Source organism: Mobula birostris, chromosome 4 (assembly GCF_030028105.1).
Source record: "Mobula birostris isolate sMobBir1 chromosome 4, sMobBir1.hap1, whole genome shotgun sequence".
In the NCBI taxonomy this organism is placed as follows: Eukaryota; Metazoa; Chordata; class Chondrichthyes; order Myliobatiformes; family Myliobatidae; genus Mobula; species Mobula birostris.
This window is the reverse complement of record NC_092373.1, coordinates 176,657,450-176,682,571: the sequence shown is the minus strand read 5'-3', so window position 1 is coordinate 176,682,571 and position 25,122 is coordinate 176,657,450. Positions and strand designations below refer to the sequence as shown.

The 25,122-nt window shown below is 40.3% G+C and overlaps 1 protein-coding gene across 10 annotated transcripts in view; it reads left to right on the top strand.

The window, feature by feature from the left end:
* The window catches only part of ark2n (arkadia (rnf111) N-terminal like PKA signaling regulator 2n), a 100,453-nt gene that overhangs the window by 10,159 nt on the left and 65,172 nt on the right, over positions 1-25,122 (top strand). For 3 of the 10 annotated variants that reach the window (XM_072256570.1, XM_072256569.1, XM_072256571.1), the window contains one exon: positions 23,723-23,911. The exons of 5 other annotated variants lie outside the window; for them this stretch is intronic. The gene's annotated coding sequence lies outside the window, so the exon portion shown is untranslated. Of the gene's footprint in view, positions 1-23,722; positions 23,980-25,122 lie in introns of those variants that run through there. 2 more of the 10 variants (XM_072256573.1, XM_072256574.1) reach the window with 2 other exon arrangements.

Sequence of the window (25,122 nt, the reverse complement as noted above, 5' to 3'; positions counted from 1 at the left end):
GGTGTGTGAAAACTATCTGTAATTATAACGGAGCATTGTAGATACTTCGTAACTAGTATATGAAAATGTTATATAATATTGGGTTGGGAGGCCTCAATATGATGCCAGCTGCTCGTTTTTTTGAATAAAACACTTCTAAATTAACTAGCTTCAGTATCCCTCATGTCACTTTTTTCACATCACAACAAAGCTTTCTTTATGACCCTATCTGCTTGTGACTCCAGTTTCAAGAAATAATGGATCTATATTCCCAGATCCCTCTGTTTTATCACCCTCCTCAACGCCCTACCACTCACTGTGTAAAACCTAGCCTCGATGGTCCTCCTGAAGTGCAACACCTCACACTTGCTGCCATAAATTTCATCTACCATTTTTCAACCCATTTATTTTTCAGCTTGTCCAGATTTCGCTGCAGGCTTTGATAATCTTACCTACTGGCCACTACATCCCCAATCTTGGTGTCATTTACAAATCTGATCCAGTTTACCACATTTTTACACAGATTGTTGATATAGGTGACAACCAGCAACTGACCCAATACCGATCCCTGTGACACGCCACTAGTCACCGGCCTGCAGCTGAAGAGGCAACCATCTATTACCACTCACTGGCTTTTTACCTGAAGCTTGTGTCTAATTCAGTTTTCTACCTCTTCTCGAATGGCATGCGATGAACCTTCTCAGCCACCTTCCCCCCCCCCCTCCTCATGCAAGACCTTGTCAAAGACCTTGCTAAGGTCTATGTACTGCCTTGCCTTCATCAACTTTCCTGGTAACTTCCTCAAAAAAACTCTAGGATTCATTAGAAATGGCTTGCCACGCACAAAGCTATTTTGACTATCTGTAATGAGTCCCTGTCTATCCAAATACTTGTATATCTGTCCCTTAGAATACCTTCCAGGAACTTTCCCATGACTGATGGCAGACTCACTGACCTATTATTTCCTGGCTTATTCTTACAGCCTTTCTTAAACGACTGAACAACATTAGCTATCCTCCAATCCTCCGGCATCTCATCCCTAAGGATGTTAGAGCTTCTGCAATTTCTGCACAAGCTTCCCACAGGGTCTGAGGGAGCACCTTGTCAGGCCTAGGGGAATTATCCCACGCTAACTTGCCTCAAGACAGTGAACACTTTCTCCTCTGTAATCTGTATAGGGTCCATACAGCTGCTGCTTTGCCTCACTTCGATAGACTCTGTGTGTGTCTCTGTCTGTGAGTCAATACTGATCCAAAATATTCATGCAAGATCTCCAAACACCCCCCCCCCCCCCGCCATCTCTTTTGGCTCTACACATAGAGGACCAATTTTATCCCTTGCTACCTCTTTGCTCTTAATATATGTATAGAAGCCTGTAGGATTTCCTTCACCTTGTCTGCTAGAGCAACCTCATGTCTTTTAGCCCTCCTAATATCCTCCTTGTATTTCCTTGCATTTCAATACCCAAGTATCTCATTTGTTCCTATCTGCCAATACCTGGTATTCACTTCCTTCTTTTTCTTAACCAGAGGTTTAATATCTCTCAAAAACCAATGTCTCCTAAACCTGTTATCTTTGCCTTTTATTCTGACAGGAATATACTAACCTGCACTCTTTTTTAAAAAAAAATAATTCACTTTTGAAGGCCTCCCACTTAACCAAGTATACACTTTCCAGAAAAGAACCTGTCCTAATCCACACTTGCCAGGTCCTTTCTGATACCATCAAAATTGGCTTTTCTGCAATTTAGAATCTCAACCCAAGGACTGGACCAGACCTTTTCCATTATTACCTTGAAATTATTGGCATTATGATCACTATATGCAAAGTTTTCCTTTACACAAACTTCTGTCATCTTCCCTGTGTCATTCCCCAATAAGAGATCTTGTATCGCACTCTCTCTAGTTGGGACTTCTATGTACTGATTAAGGAAATTTTTCCTGTACACATTTGACAAACTTTTTCCCATCCAGCCCTTTTACAGTATGGGAGTCCCAGTCAATAAGTGGAAAGTTAAAATTGCCTACTATCACAACCTTATGTTTTTTGCAAAGTGCCTATGATCTCTCGACAAATTTGCTGCTCTAAATCTGCAGACTGTTGGGTGGTCAATAATATAATTCTATTATATGTGGTCATACCTTTCTTATTGCTCAGTTCAGAATCAAGTTTATTATCACTGGCATGTGATGTGAAATTTGTTAACTTAGCAGCAGCAGTTCAATGCAATACATAATCTAGCAGAGAGAGAGAGAAAAAACCATAATGATAATAAATAAAATAAAACATAAAAATAAACAAGTAAATCAATTATGTATATTGAATAAATTTTAAAAATATGTGCAAAAACAAATACCTTATATTTAAAAAAAGTGAGCTAGTGTCCAAAGCTTCATTGTCCATTTAGGAATCAGATGGCAGAGTGGAAGAAGCTGTTCCTGAATCGTTGAGTGTGTGCCTTCAGGCTTCTGTATCTCCTACCTGATGGTAACAGTGAAAAAAGGGCATGCCCTGGGTGCTGGAGGTCCTTGATAATGGGTGCTACCTTTCTGAGACACCGCTCCCTAAAAATGTTATGGGTACTTTGTAGGCTAGTGTCCAAGATGGAGCTACCCATAAACGGGCTCTCCAGTCTATCCTGCCTGAGCACTGTGATGATATTTTCCTTGACTAGTAATGCCACCCTTCCCCCTTTAACCCCTCCAGTTCTATCATGTCTAAAGCAATGGAACATTGAGCTGCCAATCTTGCCTCTCTTGCAACCAAGTCTCACTAATGGCTGCAATATAATTCCACTTGCTGATTGATGCCCTAAGCTCATCCTGTCTTTCCTACAGTGCTCCTTGCATTGAACTATAAACAGCTCAGAATATTAGTTCCACCATGCTCAACCTTTTGATTCCTGACTTTGTATGTAGGCTTAACAATATCTTTCTCCACAGTCACTCCATTATCTGTTGTCCCCTGCAACTCTAGTTTAAACTTCCCCTTGTGCGGCACCAGTAATCCTTCCTGCTAGGATATTCGGCTCGCTCCAGTTCAGGTGCAAACTGTTCCTTATGTACAGGCCTCACCTTCCTTAGAAGAGAGCCCAATGATCCAAAAATCTGAAGCTCTTCATCCTGCACCACCTCCTTAGCCATGTATTAAACTGTATGGTCTTCCTTTTTCTGACCTTCCTAACTCATGGCATGGGTAGCAATCCTGAGATCAGCCTTGGGGGTCCTGTCCTTTAACCTGGCACCTAATTCCCTGAAATCACTTTGCAAAATCAGGTCCTGATGAAGGGTCTCAGCCCAAAGCATTGACTTTTCCATGGATGCCATCTGACCTACTGAGTTCCTCCAGCATTTTGCGCGTGTCTTTCTATTGGATCTTGCCAACTGCCTAATTATGCACAAACCAGTGTCTGCTTGGGAACTGTGGTGGGCAAAATGTGCCAACTGCTCCTGCTCCCTTATTTTAAACACTCTCTCCCTCTACACATTCCAGTGTCTCCTCAGGAGCTGTGGCACGCAAAATGTAGCATTCTAATTGTAGCAGTATTACTGCACCTAGTCTGTAGTGCCAAGTTGATGATTAGTTTTGAGCTACCAGATCTGTTCTAAGTGTTTTCCATTTAGCTTGAGTACAGTACTGCAAAATACAGTGGAAGGTGTAATGACGGGATTCTGTTTCTGTAAGGTTGTCACTTCTAGCAATGCTGTCACATCTTATTCATGGGAGATAGCTTGGTGAGGATGAGGTTAAGTGAGTTTATGGCTTGTGTTGGTTTACTCAGTGCTGCAGGCTTAATCTGAAAGCTGTATCTTTAAGGATGTAAAGAACAGGAATTCTGCAGATGCTGGAAATTCAAGCAACACACATCAAAGTTGCTGGTGAACACAGCAGGCCAGGCAGCACCTCTAGGAAGAGGTACAGTTGATATTTCAGGCCGAGACCCTTCGTCAGGATTAACTGAAGGAAAAGTTAGTAAGAGATCTGAGAGGGGGAGGGGGAGATCCAAAATGATAGGAGAAGACAGGAGGGAGAGGGATGGAGCCAAGAGCTGGACAGGTGATTGGCAAAGGGGATATGAGGATCATGGGACAGGAGGCCCAGGGAGAAAGACGGGGGGTGGGGGGGAACCCAGAGGATGGGCAAGGGGTATAGTCAGAGAGACAGGGAGAAATAGGAGAGTGAGAGAAAGAATGTGTGTATAAAAATAAATAACGGATGGGGTACGTCGACTGTACCTCTTTCAGGACTTAACCAGTTTGGCTCATGGTGGTGCCACCAAGATACTATTGATATTTGATATTGAAACCCCTTACTCAGAGTACATTAAGTGTTTCTTCTAAGCATTGCTGGATCACTACTTCTGAGTGAGGATTTAGGTGGTAATCTTTAGAAGGTAGTCTTGCCGAAGACCTAATGTCATGAAATGTAAGAGGATTCTGAGTTAGTACTGAAAATTCTGGGATTATTTCTTGCTGTTGATATGCAATTTGTTATGCTCTTTTATGGGACATTGGTGCTGAGATACACTCAGAAATTGATGCCTTTGTTTGATTAATCTGTGAGCCAGTTCTCCCAATTCACTGTAGACATAATACCCAGATTATTTTGAGAATGACTTCTCTGTGTTTGACATTAACCAATACCTGCCACTATTACTAATTATAGCCTTGGTGCAAATGTGATTAATTCTGAATCTTTGTGTGAGGTGACTTTCTTAAGATCATTAGCTTTTGACTGAGTAAATAGCCCTGTTAAAATTGTTGGTAGAAATTATGAAAAACCTTCCTGTAGCTTATTCTAAAACTTGCATAAAAGAAGATTGTTGTATTTGCTGAAAATAAAAAATCCCACTTGGAGGTATCACTGCAAAAGTTTCTCAGAACAGCATCCTAGGCTCAATTGTATCGAACTATTTCATCAATAACTTCCATTAAATCAGAATTGTTGAATTAACATGGAATTCTTCAGACAATAAATTCGACTGTGCAAGGATACAGTGTAATCTTGGCAATGACTCTACTTTAGCTGGCAACTGACTGCAACAAATGAGTCACTTTCACCCATCAGCTCTTTATTACCTGATCCAGGTTAGTCACTAATTAAACAATGTCTTGATTTTTTTTCCAGTTACTTCTTCCAAATACAGTACCTGGACTATATTCCCTATCTCTAATTTGTTTTAGTCCAAAAATCCCCTCCAACTGCTTCTCTAATTCTGGACTTTTGAACATCTCCAAGCTCAATTGCTTTGCAGTTGATGGTGGTGTCTTCAGATGTCAAGGAATTCCCCCCTTAAATCCCTGTCCTCTCTAACTTTGTTCTTTTAAAAAAAAACACCTTAAAACTAACTCATTTGAAGCATTTATCTTCTACTCCAATATCTCCATGTGGATCAATATCAAATTATTTGATAATATTCACATGAAGCATCTTGGAATGTTTTGCCATGTTGAAAATGTATGTAAACCAAATGTTGTATATAAATCAATTGAGTAATATTTCTGTCACAGAATATTAGGTAGCATCATTTCTTTGAAGTGTATCCGTCTTCCATTATGCTGACATTTGGTGCCTTTACCATTTTGCAAGAAATCAGCATCTTATGAACAGGAAATAAATTAGGATCAGATCATATTATCACTAACGTATGATATGAAATTTGTTTTGCGGCAGCAATCTATTGCAAAGACAAATCTATAAATTACAAACATAAATAACTGTCTGAGGCCTCTTCGGTCAGAGTTGACCATGAATATTGTGTCCTAGCTGTCTAGATACACAAGCCTGGGCAATATGATATGAAGAACAAGCTGTTGCCCATGTAGCAAGTTTCCCCCTCTCCATGCAACTGGTGAACCCAAAGGAATGGCAGAGACTGATACAGTTTGATACCAGCAGCGTCGCAGGAGTTGCCAGTCAGCATTGAAAATGTAGGACTGCCTTAGGGACTCTGGCTCTGGATTTTTCCCTCGGGGGTTTACTCCAGAAGGCTTCCCCATGAGTGGGTATAGCTGCAAGGCAGCAGAGGTTTGAGATCAGAGTTCTCCTTCTAGATGAACTGCCAACCATGGCTGACGAGCCCCATCTGCCCAAAGTGACTGGTTTAAGGTGGCAGTAACCTGCCTTTGCCCCTTCTCTCAGTAGAAATGGTTCCACTGGGCTTAGTAACTAAGCCACACATGAAGGCCAGGAGCTAGACTTGATTGTCAAAGGCAATTTGAGGTGCACACCATTGGAAGCATTTAATAAGTAGTGGGAGCGTTTCCCCATTACCACCCCTGGCTATAAAGGAACCATAATTAGTGTATGAAAAAGCAATAACAAGATAGTGTTCATGTGTTTATGGACTGTTCGGAAATCTCATGGCTGAAGAGAAGTAGGTGTGCCTAAATTGTTGACTGAGTGTACATGCTCTTGTATCACCTCCTTGATGGTATTAGCGAGAAGGAGACATGTTCTGCCCGAGGGTCCTTAATGATGGATGCCACTTTATTGAGGCACCGCCTCTTGAATCCTTGATGGTTGGGAGGGGTTCTGCCCATGATGGAGCTGGCTGAGTGTACAACCATCAGCAGCCTCTTGATCATCTCAGGCTATCCTGCAACCAGTCAGAATGCTCACCACTGTACATGTAGTGAGATTTGTAAGGGTTTTCGGTGACATACCAACTCTCTTGAAACTCTTGAAACTCTTAGTGTAGAACCACTGCTGTGTCTTTGTGGTTACCTTGATGTGTTGGGCCCAGGATAGATCCTGTGCAATGTTGATGTCCAGGAACTTGAAGCAGTTCACCTTTCCTCTGCTGAGCTGTGCCTAGCCATCTATAAGTGCTATAAATATTTACCAGAATATTACTACTGGGCAGCACGGTTGCGTAGTGGTTAGCACAGTAGTATTGCAGTGCCAGTAACCTGGGTTCGGTTTTATTTACTTTGTTTAGAGATTCACTGCGGAACAGGTCCTTGTGGTCCAACGAGCTGTGCTGTCCAGCAACCCACCTATAAGCACTATCCTAATCACAGGACAATTTACAATGACCAATTAACTGACTCACTGGTATGTCTTTGGACCGTGGGAGGAAACTGGAGCACGTGGAGGAAACCCATGTGGTCACAGGGAGATTGTACAAGCTCCTTAATTACAGTGCCAGAATTGAACTCTGATCTCAGATGATAGTAATTGTGCCACTAACAGCTATGCTGCCATCTTGTCCACTATGGTCTGTGAAGAGTTTGAACGTTTTCCCTGTGACCGCGTGGGTTTCCTCCCACACTTCAGAAGGTACAGGTTAGTAGATTAATTGGTCACATAGGTATAATTGGGCAGCGTGGTCTCGTTGGGTTGGAAGGGCCTCTTATTGTGCTGTACTTCTAAATAAATTAATTAATTGGTTAACTACACCAGAATAAAAATGGAAAATAATGGAAAGACTCAGCAGATCAGATAACATCTGCCCACTACTAAAATCAATGTATTTACAGTGTCTATAAAAAGTATTCACTCCCCTTGGAATTTTTCATGTTTTATTGTTTTTACAACATTGAATCACAATGGATTTAATTTGGCTTTTTTTGGTCCATTGCTCAGCTCTCCCCAAATTTACCTGGGCTTCTGACTTTCTTAGTAACGATACTTTTATTTTGTGCTCACCTGCCTCCGCTCTCATTATTCACAAATCTCCTGTCTCTTTCTAGGACTCTTCATGCCTTTCATTCCTCTTCTATATCTTGCCCTGCTAGTCTATTTTCCATCTCTTTCCAAACCTCTGTAATGACTTGTGCCTACCTGTCATGGGTCCCTTCTTCTCCAGGCTTATTAACATATGCAATCATTACTTGCGGTCCACAGGCATACCTCTTTCTCAGGCCTCCTCAATAATCAGATCATCCCCTTTTTGTTTTCCTACAGCAAACAACAGTTCTTTTTCCAGCAATTTTCAAGACTGTACTTTCAGTTATTCTCTGCTTTGTATGACCTTATGAGAATAGTTCCTTCCGTTTTTTGCTCTGTCATAGTCAAGGTACTCACCACTTTGTCAGTAAATAAACCACTCTCCCATTTTATGAATCTAAGATCACTGTTCAGGCTAACTGAGCAATGCTGAGGGACTGCAGCTGTGTCAGAAATATAAACTTAATTAAAAGAATTATTAAATTGTACTTTCAGGTGGTCACAAGAGATAGAATAGCACCACTTGTTCAGTTTCTCAGTACTGTTATTGAGATTTGCTAAGTATAAATTATTGTCTGGTGCATTTTCCCCACATTGTAATGGCAACTTAAAAATTTGCTGTGAATTGCTTTCAGAATAAAGTTCACAAAAGGAAATAAATACATTCAATTCTTTTGTTGGTACTTTTTTATTTAACAACAGTCCAGAATCTCTCACTGAATTTTTGTACCCGAGAGGTCTTGTCAGCATGGGTGTGGAAGTATTACCTGTTGATGGGAAAAAAAAAACAGAACTACAGGTCACTGTTTTGAAATAAGAGGTTCCGATTTAAGATGGAGACAAAACTAGGTCATAAGTCTTTGGCTCTCTTGTCTTACAAGATTGAGTGTTTTAAGGCACAGGTAGAGAAATTCTAGATAAAACTGTGGGTGAAGGGTAGTCATGGTTAGATGGGAGTTGAGTTAAAGTTAACAATGAGATTAGCCATGATATTGCTGTTTGGCAGATCTAGCTCAAGTCTTAAATGGGCCTACTCCTGCCCTTCATTTCAATGCTCATACAGTGCCTATAAAAAAATATCCCACCCCCCCACTGGAAATTTTCATCCTTTATTGTTTTACAACACTGAATCAAATCACAGTGGGTTTAATTTGGCTTTTTTGACACTGATCAATAGAAAAAGACACTTTTGCATCAAAGTGAAAACAGATCTCTATAAAGTGATCTGAATTAATTAGTTATAAAGCACAATAACTGATTGCATAAGTATTCACCCCCTTCAACTTAGTATTTAGTAGATGCATCTTGGGCAGCAATTACAGTCTTGAGTCTATGTGGACAGGTCTCTATCAGCTTTGCATACTTGGACACTGCAATTTTTTTTCCCCCCATTTTTCTTCACAAAACTGCTCAAGCTCTTTCGGATTGCGTGGGGATTGTGAGTGAACAGTCATTTTCAAGTCCAGCCACAAATTCTCAATTGGATTGAGGTCTGGACTGTGACTCGGCCACTCCAGGACAAAAACTTTGTTGTTTTTAAGCCATTCCTGTGTAGCTTTGGCTTTATGCTTGGGGTCATTGTCTTGCTGGAAAGCAACACTTCTCCTGAGTGGCAGTTCTCTTTTAGACTGCATCAGGTTTTCCTTGTATTTTGCCGCATTTATTTTACTCTCTACCTTCACAATCTTTCCAGGACATGTCACAATGAGGCATCCTCACGGCATGATGCAGTCACCATCATGCTTCACGGTAGGGATGATGTGTTTTTGATGTGTGGTGTTTGGCTTATGCCAAACATAGCATTTAGTCTGATGGTAAAAAGCTCAATTTTGGTTTCATCAGACTATAGAACCTTCATCCAGCTGGTTTCAGAGTCTCCCTCATGCCTTATGGCAAACTATAGCTAAGATTTCATGTGAGTTTCTTTTCAACAGTTGCTTTTTCTTATTCAGTCCTCCATAAAGCTGTGACTGGTGAAGCACCCAGGCAGCAGTTGTTGTATGTGCAGTCTCTCCCATCTCAGCCACTGAAGCTTGTAACTTCTCCAGAGTTGTCATAGATCTCTTGGTGGCCTCCCTCACAAGTCCTCTTATTGTACAGTCACTCAGTTTTTGAGGACGGCCTGCTCTAGGCAGATCTACAGCTGAGCCATATTCACTCCTTTTCTTGTATCTGTCTCCTGACTTGTGCTTTTCAATAACCTTTTCGCAGAGTTGTTTGGAGTGTTCTGTCTTCATGGTGTGGTTTTTGCCAGGATACTGACTCACCAGCAGCTAGACCTTCCAGATACAATTGTATTTTTACTACAATCAATTGAAACCCCTTGACTGCACATGGTGATCTCCATTTAACTAATTATGTGACTTCTCAAACCAGTTGGCTGCACCAGTGATAATTTGGCGTATCATATTAAAGGAGAGTGAATACTTAGGCAATCAATTATGTTGTGTTTTATATATGTGATTAATTTAGATCACTTTGTAGAGATATGTTTTCACTTTGACATGAAAGTCTTTTTCTGTGAATCAGTGTCAAAGAAGCCAAATTAAATCCACTATGATTCAATTTTGTAAAATGTTAAAACATGAAAGCTTCCAAGGGTGGTGAATATTTTTTATAGGCATTGTATGTGTAAGTTAATTAACAATTGAGATAAAGCAGAAAGACATGCATATACACAATGCTTAGAATCTGGTTTATTACCACTGACATACAATATGTCATGAAATTTGTTGCTTGCAGCCCCAGTAGAGTGCAAGACATAAAAATTACTACGTTCTGAAAATACTGCAAGACATGAACAATGAGATAGTGTTTTTGGATTCATACCCCATTCAGGTATCTGATGGTGGACAGGAAGAAGCTGTTCCTAAAACCCTGAGTGTGAAACAGTTTGAAAGCACTTAATGTAGTGAAATATTCCAAAGTGTAATTATTGTGTTAAGGTGAGACACAGCAGTAAATCTGCATAGAACAAGGCCTTATAAACAGCATTGCACCAATAAGATATCTCAAGATGCACATTTTTATGCTGCTGATTGAGAGTCAGAATGTGATAACTTTTTTTTATCATCAGCATTGTGTCTTGGGATATTTTATGTTGTCTTGAAAGACTAGATGGTGCTTTTGTTTGAAGTATTGTTTAAAAGCTAGCAACTCTGATAGCATAGTCCCTTTAATGTGACATTGGAAAGTGTAGGCACAAAATAATTTTTTCCTGATATGACAAAACTTCTGGAGCAGTTGAGAGAAGTGTATTGAAGAATCCTTTTTTGTTGAGGGGGAAGCTAGAGGTAAAAAAGGAAAAAGGCAAGTGTTTTAACTGAATTTTTAGGAACTTGGTAAGCTTGCTGTCCTAAACTTTTATTCCCCATGTAAACAGAGCACATTGGCTGCAGTGTTAACTGTCTCCAAAATATATAACAATTACTTGCCTTGGCTACTCAAGCACAGTCTTGCAAACTACACTCCCAAGGATAAAGACACATGTTTGTCTCTTTGGTGCAGGTAGTTTGGTAAAGAAAGATATTGAAGCAGAAGGCATACATGAAACAATTACTGTATAAATTGAAACAGGAGTAAATCTGCAGATGCTGGAATTTCAAGCAACACACATAAAAGTTGCTGGTGAACGCAGCAGGCCAGGCAGCAACTCTAGGAAGAGGTACAGTCGACGTTTTGGGCTTACGCCTTTCGTCAGGACTAACTGAAGGAAGAGCTAGTAAGAGATTTGAAAGGGGGAGGGGGAGACCCAAAATGGTAGGAGAGGACAGGAGGGGGAGGGATGGAGACAAGAGCTGGACAGTTGATTGGCAAAAGGGATATGAGAGAATCATGGGACAGGAGGCCCAGGGAGAAAGAAAGGGGAGGGGGGAAGCCCAGAGGATGGGCAAGGGGTATAGTGAGAGGGACAGAGGGAGAAAAAGGAGAGAGAGAAAAAGAATGTGTGTATATATAAATAAATAAATAACGGATGGGATACGAGGGGGAGGTGGGGCATTAACGGAAGTTAGAGAAGTCAATGTTCATGCCATCAGGTTGAAGGCTATCCAGACGGAATATAAGGTGTTGTTCCTCCAACCTGAGTGTGGCTTCATCTTTACAGTAGAGGAGGCCGTGGATAGACATACCAGAATGGGAATGGGACTGGAATTAAAATGTGTGGCCATTGAGAGATCCTGCTTTCTCTGGTGGACAGAGCGTAGGTGTTCAGCGAAACGATCTCCCAGTCTGCATCGGGTCTCGCCAATATATAGAAGGCTGCATCGGGACGCAGTATATCACCCCAGCCGACTTGCAGGTGAAGTGTCGCCTCACCTGGAAGGACTGTCTGGGGCCCTGAATGGTAGTGAGGGAGGAAGTGTAAGGGCATGTTTAGCACTTGTTCAGCTTACAAGGATAAGTGCCAGGAGGGAGATTGGTGGGGAGGGATTGGCGGGGGTGGGGGGGGGAACGAATGGACAAGGGAGTGTGTAGGGAGCGATCTCTGCGGAAAGCAGAGAGAGGTGGGAGGGAAAGATGTGCTTAGTTGGAGCTGCTGGAAGTTACGGAGAATTATATATTGGATCCGGAGGCTGGTGGGGTGGTAGGTGAGGACAAGGGAACACCAGCAACTTTTATGTGTGTTGCACTGTATAAATATGCTGTTCTTTGGAGTTTGCTTAACTAGCAGGTGGAAAGTAATGATTCTATGAGTGATGTTTTCTAAACTGTACTAAGAACTAGTTTGTATAGGGTTTTTTTTGCTAAGAACTGGTTTTCTGTTTCATCTTTGTGTTTGCTAGCGATCAAAATATGAGTAAATTCCATGATGTTTTAAATAGATTTATGACAGAATTTGGTGTATATTGCACAGAGCATGGTGATTTGGGGCTTTAGGTTCTTTTTACATTCCAAGCTCTGCCCTTGTCCACGCTTTCATTGCCTCTATTTGACTAGCTTCACTAATTTCCTGAGCCTTAGATGTTGTTCTAGGAGAACATCATTTAAGCACATTTATTTTCAGCCAGCAAGTGAAGCAACAGATTGATTTACTTTGAACTTGGGATTTCAATGATGGCTTTTTGGCATAGAACAGTTCCTTTGTTTTCCCTCTGAAGTAACATTTCTGTCATTGATTTTTTGATATCTATATACTACTCAGAATTTCAGGTCAAAGATATGAGTCACTGTGTACATTCATATTTGATGCCACAGTCCAATGATTTATGCCATATAGGTGTATAAGATGATGAGAGGCATTGATCTTGTGGATAGTCAGAGGCTTTTTCCCAGTGCTGGAGTGGCTAGCACAAGAGGGCACAGTTTTAAGGTGCTTGGAAGTAGGTACCAAAGAGATGTCGGGGTAAGTTTTTTTACGCAGAGAGTGGTGAGTTGCGTGGAATGGGCTGCCAGCGACGTTGGTGGAGGCGGATACGATAGGGTCTTTTAAGAGACTGAAGGACAGGTACACGGAGCTCAGAAAAATAGAGGCCTATGGGTAACCCTAGGTAATTTCTAAGGTAAGGACATGTTCAGCACAGCTTTGTGGGCCAAAGGGCCTGTATTGTGCTGTAGGTTTTCTATGTTTCTATATTTTGTTCAAAGGCTTTTCCATTCCATCCAGTGCTATTGAAGCAACTAGATGGTTACCAAAAAAGATAAGATTTTTTTTGCTGGAATTGTAACATTGCAGAAGTCATGATTTGAAATATTGCAGAACCTTGGTAGATTTTCACATCAGTTATGTTCTGAAAGAATTTTCTGCTGAAAATGTTTAGGTGAAATTCCTTGTCTCCAGTTGATGGCTGGACTACTTACAGTGAATGGTTGGCTACAGTGGCATGCCAATTGCCACCTCTGATAATATTGCACACTGTTCAAATTTTCAGTCACCCCAGTTTATAGCTTGCTGGTCAGTTTTCTTTTGTTCATCTATGAATCTTACAGAGGTCATGTTTTAATCACGTGCCCTGTTATTGAATTGACTTTATTACTTGCATCCTTCACATACATGAGGAGTAAAAGTTTTTAAGTTATGTCTCCATCTGAATGTGTAATGTGTAATTTGTAATAGTATGTACAGCAGGACAGTCAATATAAAGTAGAAATACAATTGTATCAACATGAATTACTCAGTCTGATAGCCTGGTAGAAGAAGCTATCCTGAAGCCTATTGGTCCTGGCTTTAAAGCTGTGGTACTGTTTCCCAAATGGTAGCAGCTGGAACAGTTTGTGGTTGGGATGACTTGGGTCCCCAGTGATCCTACAGGCCCGTTTTACACACTTGTCTTTGTAAGTGCCCTGAATCGTGGGAAGTTCACATCTACAGATGCACTGGGCTGTCCGCACCACTCTCTGCAGAGTCCTGCGATTGAGGGAAGTACAGTTCCCATACCAGGCAGTGATACAGCCAGTCAGGATTGTGCCCTTGCAGAAAGTTCTTGGGATTTGGGGTGGCCATACCAAACTACTTCAACCATCTGAGGTGAAAGAGGTCCTGTTGTGCTTTTTTCACGACACAGTCAGTATGTCCAGACCACGTGAGATTCTTAGTGATATGTATGCGAAGGAATGTAAAGCTGTTCACCCTCTCAACCCCAGATCCATTGATGTCAATGGGGGTCTAGCCTGTCTCCATTCCTCCTGTAGTCCACAACCAGCTCCTTTGTTTTTGCAACATTCAGGGGGAGGTTGTTTTCTTGACACCACTGAATCAGGGTGATGATTTCTGTAGGGTGCCCCATTATTATTTGCGATGATGTCAATCAGTGTAGTGTCATCAGCAAATTTAATCAGCAGATTGGAGCTGTGGGTGAACACAGTCATGAGTATACAGAGAGTAAAGGTCAATCTATACTTCTGCATCAGATCTACGCCGTCGGTATGGTGTAGTCGCGTACCCTGTGCCATAGCCTGACGCGCACCTCCCCAAAAATGTAACTACGTGTCATGGTGATGCAGATGGCAACAACTGTGCTTGGTTCACTTGGTAGCATCGCATTTCCTCCTACGCTGCAATAGCTTCCCATTGGGCAGCTGAAGGGCAGGGAAGGAACTCTGGCAGCAATGCTTTCCGTAAAGCTTTACAGACCTCCGAAATTATGGAGGACCCTGTGCTTGACGCCAGTTTGTAGCTAGCTGCTACAGCCTGTTGACTTTCACCTGAAGCTAAAACTTGAATGGTAATTGCCAGTCTCTGAGTATACTGTGCATACACTGATGCGAAATAAATGTTTGGAGACGATGAACCAAATCATCAAATCTATCTGCCGACATCCAAAAATATTTGAAATTCATTTCCTCGTCCATGTCTCTTAGTAGCCTTTGTTTTGATTACACTGGAAAGAATACAATGGAGATGTGTAAAGATCTTGCTGAGACCAGAACATTGTAGCTTTGAAGAAAAATTAGATAAGTAGTTATCATTTTCCATGCAACAGGAGAGATTTAATGTATAAAGTTAAGGGTCTAGTAGAGTTTTAAAAAAATAAAGAAATTGATTTCAAGTAATTGGTAGGAGAAATTGAAAGATGAAAATATCTTTTCACTAAGGTCTGAAAAGAGGGTATTTGCATTTAAAACCTATAACCTGGGATTAGGATGGGCAGGGGTTTTACAACTGCTACCATATAATAGACTGTTAGGTACTTGCAGTGAAATGTATATCTCTTAGTTTCAGAAGTAATGAATCCCCTTGTGGCATGAGTGAGGAATTTGCTGGGATGTGGGTGGCCCTGTAAAGCTCATTACACAATACTGATTTTCTTTTATGTCAACACATGCTTTATATATCTAATTAAGTAGGTTGCAGAGCAAAACATATGTCAGGCTGATCATTACCGATTACAACTCACCATTGAGCTACTCACTACTAATCGATAAGCTTTAAAACATCAGCAATTAGATCTTTGACTTTCTCATTTTAAGACCACCATCAGTGTAAATCAATAATCAACATAGACACACCCTAAGGGTGTGTGCTTAGCCCACTGTTATATTAATTACTTAACTACTGTTGTTCGCAGAATCATGTATGGCCAAGCTGTACAGGAGTAGATAGATTAGATGGTTGAGTAGTGTGACAACAATAACTTTGCACACAAGACCAAGTAATTTATTGTGGACTTCAGGTAGGGAAAGTCGAGAGACCACACACCCGTTCTCATTGAGGGGTCACTGGTGGTAAAGATGAGTAGCTTCATGTTTCTGTGTGTCGACATCTCAGAGGATCTATCCTGGGCTTAAATGTTGATGCAATTGCGAAGGCATGCCAGTGTTTATACTTCGTTATATGTTTGAGGAGATTAGTATGTCATGAAAGATTCTTGCCGATTTCTACAGAAGTACATTACATTTAAGAGTATTCTGACGGTCTTACAGCCTTGTATGGAGGTTCTGATGGACAGGATTGCAAGAGGTTGCAGAGGGCTGTAGACTTGGTCAGCCCTCTCTGCCATTGGGTACATCTTCAAATGGTGATGCCTCAAGTAAGTGGCATCCTTCATTAAGAATCCTCGCCACCCGGGACATGGCCTCCTCACATTACTACCTTTGGGAGGAGATACAGGAACCTGAATCCCGGCATTCATATCTTAACATAATTTCCCTTCTGCCTTCAGACTTCTGAACAGTCCATGAGCACAACCTTGTTATTTGCATTTTGTGCTTTTTTTTATTTCTGTAACTTGTAGTTTTTTTTGTCTTACACAGTACTGCTGCTGTAAAACAAGATATTTCACGAGTCTTATGTCAGTAAACCCAAATCTGATTCTGAGAACATGCAAATCAACTTTACCATACTAATGTTTTTCCTAACTCTGATTGCCTTTGACGTGTTTGCTTTATTAACCTGTTTCAGAGGACAGCAAAAATTTAACCATATTGTTGTGAGACTGGGTACATTTTGGTCAGACTGGGTTAGAGAGAGAACATTTTCATCTCTGAAGGTAGGCTTTCATAACAGTCCATTATGCCTATGGTCACTTCTATTAATATTTAAATGTGCTGATAAGCATAATACTGTTTCTGAACTTACCATTTCTAGCTATTCAGGAAATAAATGTGTTATTATTTAGGTTTTATGAATTATATTAAAATATATAAATCACATTATCAAATATAATCCCAAATTTCTGAGGAATGTAATAATCCAAACTTTCTGCAATGGAGGAAGAAGTTGCAGAAACACTGTCCATTATCTTCCAGACATTTATAGGCTCAACTGGTGCTGAAGGATAGGAAAATTGTAATGTTACATCCTTATTCAAATAAAGTTTTAACTATAAAGTTGTCAATTTAACCTTGGTGGTGGTAAATTCTAGAAATTGTCAGTAACAGGCTAGCTAGTTAGTTGTGGATTCATCATGAATTTGTTAAAGAGGATTCATCATGAATTTGTTAAAGACATATTTTCTAATTAATTTGGAGGTTTTTTAATGAATGAATGGTGGAACAGACTTGATGGGTTGAATGACCTAATTGTGTCCCCCACATCATATGGTCATTCAGCGGGTCAGTGAGAGAAATGCTTTTATTGAAGAATTTGAAAAGATTATGTTATTTATCATAGGTCTGCTATTAAGACTTAAGCTGTGGAATGAAAGGGGTGGTTAGTAGCATGGATTAACAAAAATGGTCAAGTAGGAAACAGAGTTGTACTGATTGTTTCTCAGTCTGAAGGGGTGCTCATATCCCAGTGTGCAGTACAAGTATAATTGCTTTATTTGATAAAGGGGTATACTGGGCATATTGAGATGGGAAGGTGAAGTTATTCATGAGCATGAATGGGCTAACATGTGACGGGAGGAGATCAATGTTGGAAAATGTGAAGACACTTAGTTTTTGTTTTGGAAAGGAAAAATTAAAGGATTTTCATAATAGTTCAATATTTTGCAAATAGTAACTGAATGCTTGAGTATAGGTCGCAAAGAGCAAGCCAATTCCTTTATGGAGTGTTGACTTCCACCTTGAAGAGGTTAAAAGAAAAAAATGAGAGAAAGATTCAACTATACAGACAGTCTTGGTCTGATTCCATTTGGAGTTTGATTATTTTTTTTGGGGGGAGGCATTTAAGTTGCATATATTTTGGGTTTGGAAAGGAAATGGTTTAGAAATTAGTAACATTTGGGTTTATGTAAAAAAAAGTGCAAAACTGAACACACAAAATACAGGGCAAAATTTGTAAAGTAACAAATTAAAAAATTTAGTGCTGCTTTTTAGCCGCATCCTGGTCACCTCAATGTAATTCAGCTATTCTATTGAAAGCATTTAGAGGATATTAAGATGATTGACTTTTAGAGAATTAATCTACAAAGTGTTTGTGATTTACATATGAATAGTCTCTGGAAAATAAGTGGTTGAGAAGTGATTTGGTTTTAATATTTAAAACCAAAATGAGCAATATTTTGCAGCAAATGCAGGTTAAGCGAGCATTCTGAGAACTAAATGAAAGTCTGGAAGTGTAGTAGAGGGCTGGTATACCTAGTACTATCTTTTGCTACTTTAGTTGACCAATTTTGAGTAATCAAGGCTACAAAATATGTCACATTATGACTGAAATTACTTGTTCTGATATTGTATTCATGCATGATTTTAAATATTGGCTTTTAGACTTTTTTAAAAAGCGTATTAACAAGTAATTGGCAGTCAAAAATTTGCTAGGAAATGCTCCTGCATTTTCTCAGAGTTTGATGCTTGCCAAAGTGAGAAATAAACTTCAGGTTGGAGGCTACCCAAACAATACCCAAAGGTGTTGTTCCTCCAACCTAAGTGTAGCCTCATCATGATAGTGGAGGAGGCCATGGATGGACATATTGGAATGGGAAGGAGAATTAAAATGGGTGGCCACTGGGAGATCACATTTGTTCTGGCGGACGGAGTGTTGATGTTCCGTGAAACAGTCTCTCAATTTACGTTGGGTCTCACCGAAATACAGGAGGCCATACCAGGAGCACCAAACACAGTAAATGACCCCAACAGACTCTCATTGTGAAGTGTCACCTCAGCTGGAAGGACTGTTTGGGGCCCTGAATGGTAGTGAGGGAGGAGGTGTAGGGGCAGGTGTAGCACTTGTTCCGCCTGCAAGAATAAGTACCAGGAGGGAGATCAGTGGGGAAGGACGAATGGACAAGGGAGTCATGTAGGGAGCGATCCCTGTGGAAAGCAGAGAATGGAGGGAAAGATGTGCTTGGTAGTGGGATCCCATTAGAAGTGGTGGAAGTTTCGGAGAATTGCGTGTTGAACGTGGAGGCTGGTGGGGTGGTAGGTGAAGACGAGGAACCTTATCCCTGATAGGGTGGCGGGAGGATGGGGTAAGAGCAGATGTGCATGAAATGGAAGAGTTGTTGAGGGCAGCGTTGATGGTGGAGAAGGGAAGCACCTTTTTTTTTTGAAAAAGGAGGACATCTTCATTCTCGAATGAAAAGCATCATCCTGACAGATATGGCGGAGATGGAGGAATCGAGAAAAGGGGATGGTGTTTTTACAAGTAGCAGGGTGGGATGGGGTGTAGTCCAGGTAGTTGTGAGAGTCTGTGGGTTTGTAATAGATATCGGTGGATAAGCTGTCTCCGGAGATAGAGACAGTGAGATCGAGGAAGGGAAGGGAGGTGTTTGAAATGGACCAAGTGAATTTGAGGGCGGGGTGGAAGTTGCAGGCAAACTGGATGAGGTCGATGAGTTCAGCACGGGTGCAGGAAGCAGTACCAATGCAGTCGTCAATGTAGTGTAGGAAAAGTGTGGGATGGTCACCACTGTAGGCTTGGAACATGGACTGTAGCCAACAAACAGGCAGGTGTAACTGGGACCCATGGGAATGCCCATGGCTACCCCTTTTGTTTGAAGGAAGTGCGAGGAGCCAAAGGAGAAACTATTTAGAGTGAGAACAAGTTCTGCTAGGTGGAGAAGAGTGGTGGTGGTGGAGGGGAACTGGTTAGGTCTGGTGCCCAGAAAAAAACAGAGAGCTTTGAGGCCTTCTTGGTGGGGGTGGGGGTGGAGGTGTACAGGGACTGGATATTGATAGTAAAAATAAGGTGATGAGGGTCAGGGAACTTGAAATTATGGAAAAGATCAAGAGCATGTGAGGTGTCACGAATATAGGTAGGAAGGGGCTGAACTGGGGAGATAAAACAGAGTCGAGGTGTGCTGAGTTCAGTGGGGCAGGAACGAGCTAAAGCAATGGGCCTACCTGGACAAACGGGTTTGTGGATCTTGGGTAGGAGGTAGAAACAGGGGCTGCAGGAACTATGAGATTGGTGGCGGTGGATGGGAGATCCCCATAGTCAATAAGGTTGGTGATGGTGTGGGAGACAATGGCCTGGTGTCCCTTCGTGGGGTCATTCTATAATAGATTGAGTTAAGCAAATATGCTTCAATGCTTATGGCCTGAATTCACTGGATCTTATTTGCATTTGGGTGACCCAATTTCTGCTGTAGAGAGCAAGTGTAAGTCCACAAGTTGATATTTGTAAGTTCACACTTCAGTACATAGAACATCACAATCCGGGTCCTTCACACGATGTGGTGGTGACCTTTTCACCCACTCCCAAGATCTGCACTAGTTTAGCGTTTTGGAACGTTGATTCAGAATGAAAGATTTTAGCAACATTAAAGTGGATGGCAAGTTTTATAAACCAAACTGAAGCTGTTTTAGCACATTAAATTGCAACATGTGTATTTTTAATCTCCTCCTTAGGCAGTGTCTCAGGAACTTGCTTCCACTGCAGTTCAGTGTGTTCTGAAGTGCCTGCTGCAGCCAAGGTGGAATCTTGAGAATATGCCACATGTAAGGTGGAAAAAGCCTGAGTGGACAGGAACGGGGTTTGTGAGAAAGTGTTCTTCTTCCAATGTTTATGCTGGGCTTTTGTGTACTCTCAGTAAATGGATGATATTCTCAATACTGTCTCAAAAATCCTGCTCCTCCATTTTAAGTAGCTATGCAACAGGAATTCAAGTTGGTTGATAAAGATGTTAGCTTTTTTTAAAATGTTCTTGAATTCATCTGCTAGTTTCCTAATTAAACAGAAACCATTACAGGGTGTCTGTTTGAAAACTCTGGTATTGGTCATATTCACAATATAGTGTGTATGTTGGAGTCAACTGAGAAACCTGAGAGAAGTTTGCTTACCCTTCTAGAGGATTTGGAGGATTTTTCTGGGGATACCTCTTCAGTGATAGAACATGCCTACTCGAGGTAACCCATGTCCCAGAAGCATGTAAGAAAAATAGGGATCATTTCTGCTTGGTAAACCAGGATCTTTGTGGTGGGTTTGAGCTTCGCTCTTTTCTTCATGTGGTCATGGATCTTTATTGATGGAATTTTACTGTTTTTCTGGGGACCAGATTGGTAGGGGTCTGTGTTATGAAGATACACCCCAATCTCTGATGTGCTTCAGTGATTGAGTTGAAAGCTTGGGGCATGACCGTCTGAATGTGAGCATGTACAAGCAGCATTTGGCTGCTGCAGTGCAAACTGATGTTGGGATAAATTTGCTTCTGGAGCGGAAGCAATATGGTGAATGGTTTCCCATTAGTTTTGTGGATTAGTTCCAGACCAGTAGGAAGTTTATTGGAAGCAAGGTGCAGTTTTGTATGGAAGGAAAAAAAGTATTGAGATGATAATACAGCTTGCCTTATGTCAGTTTGCAGTGATATTGGATCTACCAGGGACCTTTTGGTTTTGAAATTGTGTAGTAGATGCAAATGATGAGGCGTTTGTGCAGGCAAATTTCAAAAGGGCACTTCACACTCTGTTTCAATTGAAATGATAAGTTTTTGTGAAGTTAGAAGAGGTAAGATGCTGTTTCCTGCATTTCAACAAAGTGTACAACCAAGGCACCAGCCAATTAAATTTGTATACCTGCCCTGGTGAGTTTCAAGGGAACACTGCTGACATCACTTGGTGAACCAGATACTGAATCATCAGAATATTTGAATCATTGGATAGAGGAATATAGATTTTTTATTGGAAGGAGCTGAACTGAATGATCATTACCTCTTCAGAACGAATTTAAGTTTGTGATTCAATGGTGCACTGATAAAATATCAATTTTCTCTAAAATATTCAGTCAATCAGTAAAGTGCCTTGTTCAGTATAATTCTAACATCAACCAGAAGTAGTGTAAAGATCACTGGATTTGCATTTGGAGCTTCCAATCATTAATGAGATAGAATTTTTTTTAAGGTTTTGTGCATGTGTTATAAATAGCTTCAGAGTAGAATTTTCCTGCAATGCAGTATTACTTGTAGGATGAGGTCAGAAAAAAAATTGGTGTTTAAGGGAGCTGATGAATCATCAATTCCTTTATTTATAGTACATAATGAGCAATCTGGCTTCTTCCAAGGGCTTCTGGGGAATCTGTAAATTGAGTTAGCAATGCAGTAATTTAGCTGCAAGTACAAATGCATTCAAATTGAGGGTTTGTGCAGAGTATATTGACTGGCTACGTCACAACCCGGTATGGAGGCACCAATGCTCTTGAACGGAAAATCCTACAAAAAGTAGTAGATATGACCCAGTCCATCAGAATGAAGTTTAATATCTCTGGCATATGCCGTGAAATTTGTTAACTTTACAGCAGCAATATAAATAAATATAGAGGGGGAAAAACTGAATTTCAATCAATCAATCAATCAATAAATAAATAAATATATATAATAGTTAATATAAGTAGTCCAAAAATAAACACATTAAAAAAATAGTAGTGAGGTAGTGTTCGTGGATTCAATGTCCATTAAGAAATCGGATGGCAGAGGGGAAGAAGCTGTTGCTAAGTCACTGAGTGTGTGCCTTCAGGCTCCTGTACCTCCTTCCCAACGTTAACAATGAAAAGAGCGCATGTCCTGGGTGGTGGGAATCCTTAATGATAGACATCGCCTTCCTAAGATGCTGCTCCTTGAAGATGTCTTGGATACCCATGATAGAGCTGACTAATTGCGTGCAGTTGCCCACCCCCTACACCAGGCAGTGATGTAGCCAGACAGAATGCTCTCCATGGTACATTTTTGGATGTTTTAATTGACAAACCAAATCTGCTCAAACTCCGAATAAAATATAGCTGTTGGCTTGCCTTCTTTATAGCTGTATCAATATGTTGCGACCAGGTTAGATCTTCAGATACTGTATATTGACATCCAGGAACTTGAAATCCGCTCACTCTCTCCAATTCTGATCCCTCTGAGGATTGGTTTGTATTCCCTCGTCTTATCCTTTTGGAAGTCCACAATCTGTTCTTTAGTCCTGCTGACACTGAGTGCATGGTTGTTGCTGTGATACCACTCAACTAACTCAACATCATGGGTAAAGATGTCCCATTTAGCACATCTGCATGAAACATTGTCATGGGAAAGCAGCACCCATCATCAGGGATCTCCGACCATCCAGGTCGTGCTCTCTTCTCGCTGTTGCCCTCAGTAAGAAGGTACAGGAGCCTCAGGGCTCACACCACCAGGTTCAGGATATTACACCTCAACCATCAGGCTTTTGAACCAAAGGGAATAACTTCACTTGCCCCATCATTGAAATGTTCCCACAATCTATGGACTCTCTTTCAAGGACTGATATTTATTGCTTATTTATTATTATTATTTATTTCTTTTTGTATTTGTACAGTTTGCCTTTTTCACACTGGTTGAAGGCCCAAGTTGGTGCGGTCTTTCATTGGTTCTATTATGGTTATTATTCTATTTTGCGTTTATTGAGTATGCCCTCAAGAAAATGAATCTCAGGATTGTATATGGTGACATGTATGTATTTTGATAATAAATTTACTTTGAAATTTGTAACCTCGAGGGATTTGCCCCACTGCCTTTGCTTTTTTGATAACTGCTTAACGATCTAAATATTGGGAATTTCAGTTTATCCAGAGCTGACTTACAGTTTGTGAAGTCTGCCAGGTGATTTATTTGTCACATTTTTTATTCCTCTACTTCACCACCACTCTGCTCTTTTAAATGGTTCCTCATTTAGCTCCTTCCAACTCAAATGTTAAGATCTGATACCATAGCCACCTGTGTTAAAGATCTTTGTAACAAAGAGGGCATGAAGAATCTGATTCATGGAGCTTATACATTACTCTTTCTGGATCTGGTTTCAGGACTGACCCTCAAGGCCACTCATTTTCCCGGAATCGTGTAGTACCTGGCAAAAGACTTCTAATTTTTAAAAAATGATGTAGTCTTTTCTGGATTGAAGGATTCCTGAAGTATTCCTCTCCAACTCAGAAGTGGTATAAAACAAGTCTCAGGAAGAAATTTCAATGTGTCGTTGGTCATCTTCATTGGAAGTGTGTAAATGAATACCTCATTATTTGGCTGAAAAGAACAGTATGTTTAAATTTAATAGTTGAACCAGGTATTTGAAATTGATGTTCTGTACCTTTATTTGCAGTAAATCATTTTCCAAAGAAGTATACATGATTATTTAGCTTGTAATTGGCAAAATGTATGTCAAAGTACATTTTTTATCTACAGGGATGCTAGAAAGTTTGTGAACCCTGTAAAATTTTCAACATTTCTGCATAAATATGACCTAAAATATGATCAGGTCTTCACACAGGTCCTAAAATTAGATGAGGAGAACCCAATTAAATAAATAGCACAAATATACAGTTTGTAGTTCTGAGGCTAGAAAATACTAGCAACCCTAAATTTTATTTTATTTCTAATTTCCTTAATCTGTAGATTTGATACAAATAATTATTCATAAAGCTGTTGGGTATATTATGAATGCCATTTTATTATGGTTTATCACAATTAATATTCCTTAATTTTCCCTTTGAAGGTTGTTTCTCATTGGTTTGTCAGCTAGATAACAATAAGTTGAGTTCAGAAGAATATTTCTAGTGATTTTGATTCAAATCAATAACTTAAGCAATGTAGAATTTCTTAGTGTCCTTGTATTTATTCATATTCTACTTTTTTTGATAATTGGCATTCTTCTGAGCCGGGGTGGATCAAAATTTATCTTCTTCACACAGCTTTTTAAAAAAAAAAAAAGTTTTCATTTTGTTTTAAGGCATTGCTATCACTCTAGATATGGTTTCTCTTTTAATGTATAATTGCTGCACTTGTATGGAGTTGCAAAAAAAATTGCTGATAAAATCCAATGTGCCCTCCTGCTTCTGAGCAAGGTACAGTGATAAATACAGAAAATTCCCATTTGTAAACCTTTGAGGGGGGGATCCGAGGTGTACTAGGCTTTTGTGTTGGAAATTGGAAATACACTGCTGATTTCAGTCCAGGAGTTATGCCCATCAGGCAAAAGTGGAGGATCATTTTTATTTTGTGGTACTTAGAGATACAACATGGATCATTTTTATTTTGTGGTATTTAGAGATACAAATGACAGATTGTACACATCATAAAATTATAAAGGAAGTATATTTACCATTTTCAACTTTATCAAACAGTTAACAGAGGAAGAGAAAAAAGATAAAAAGGGACCTATTTATAAAAGTTAAACCAGTCTAACTGTGCACATAAACGTTGGAGCTCA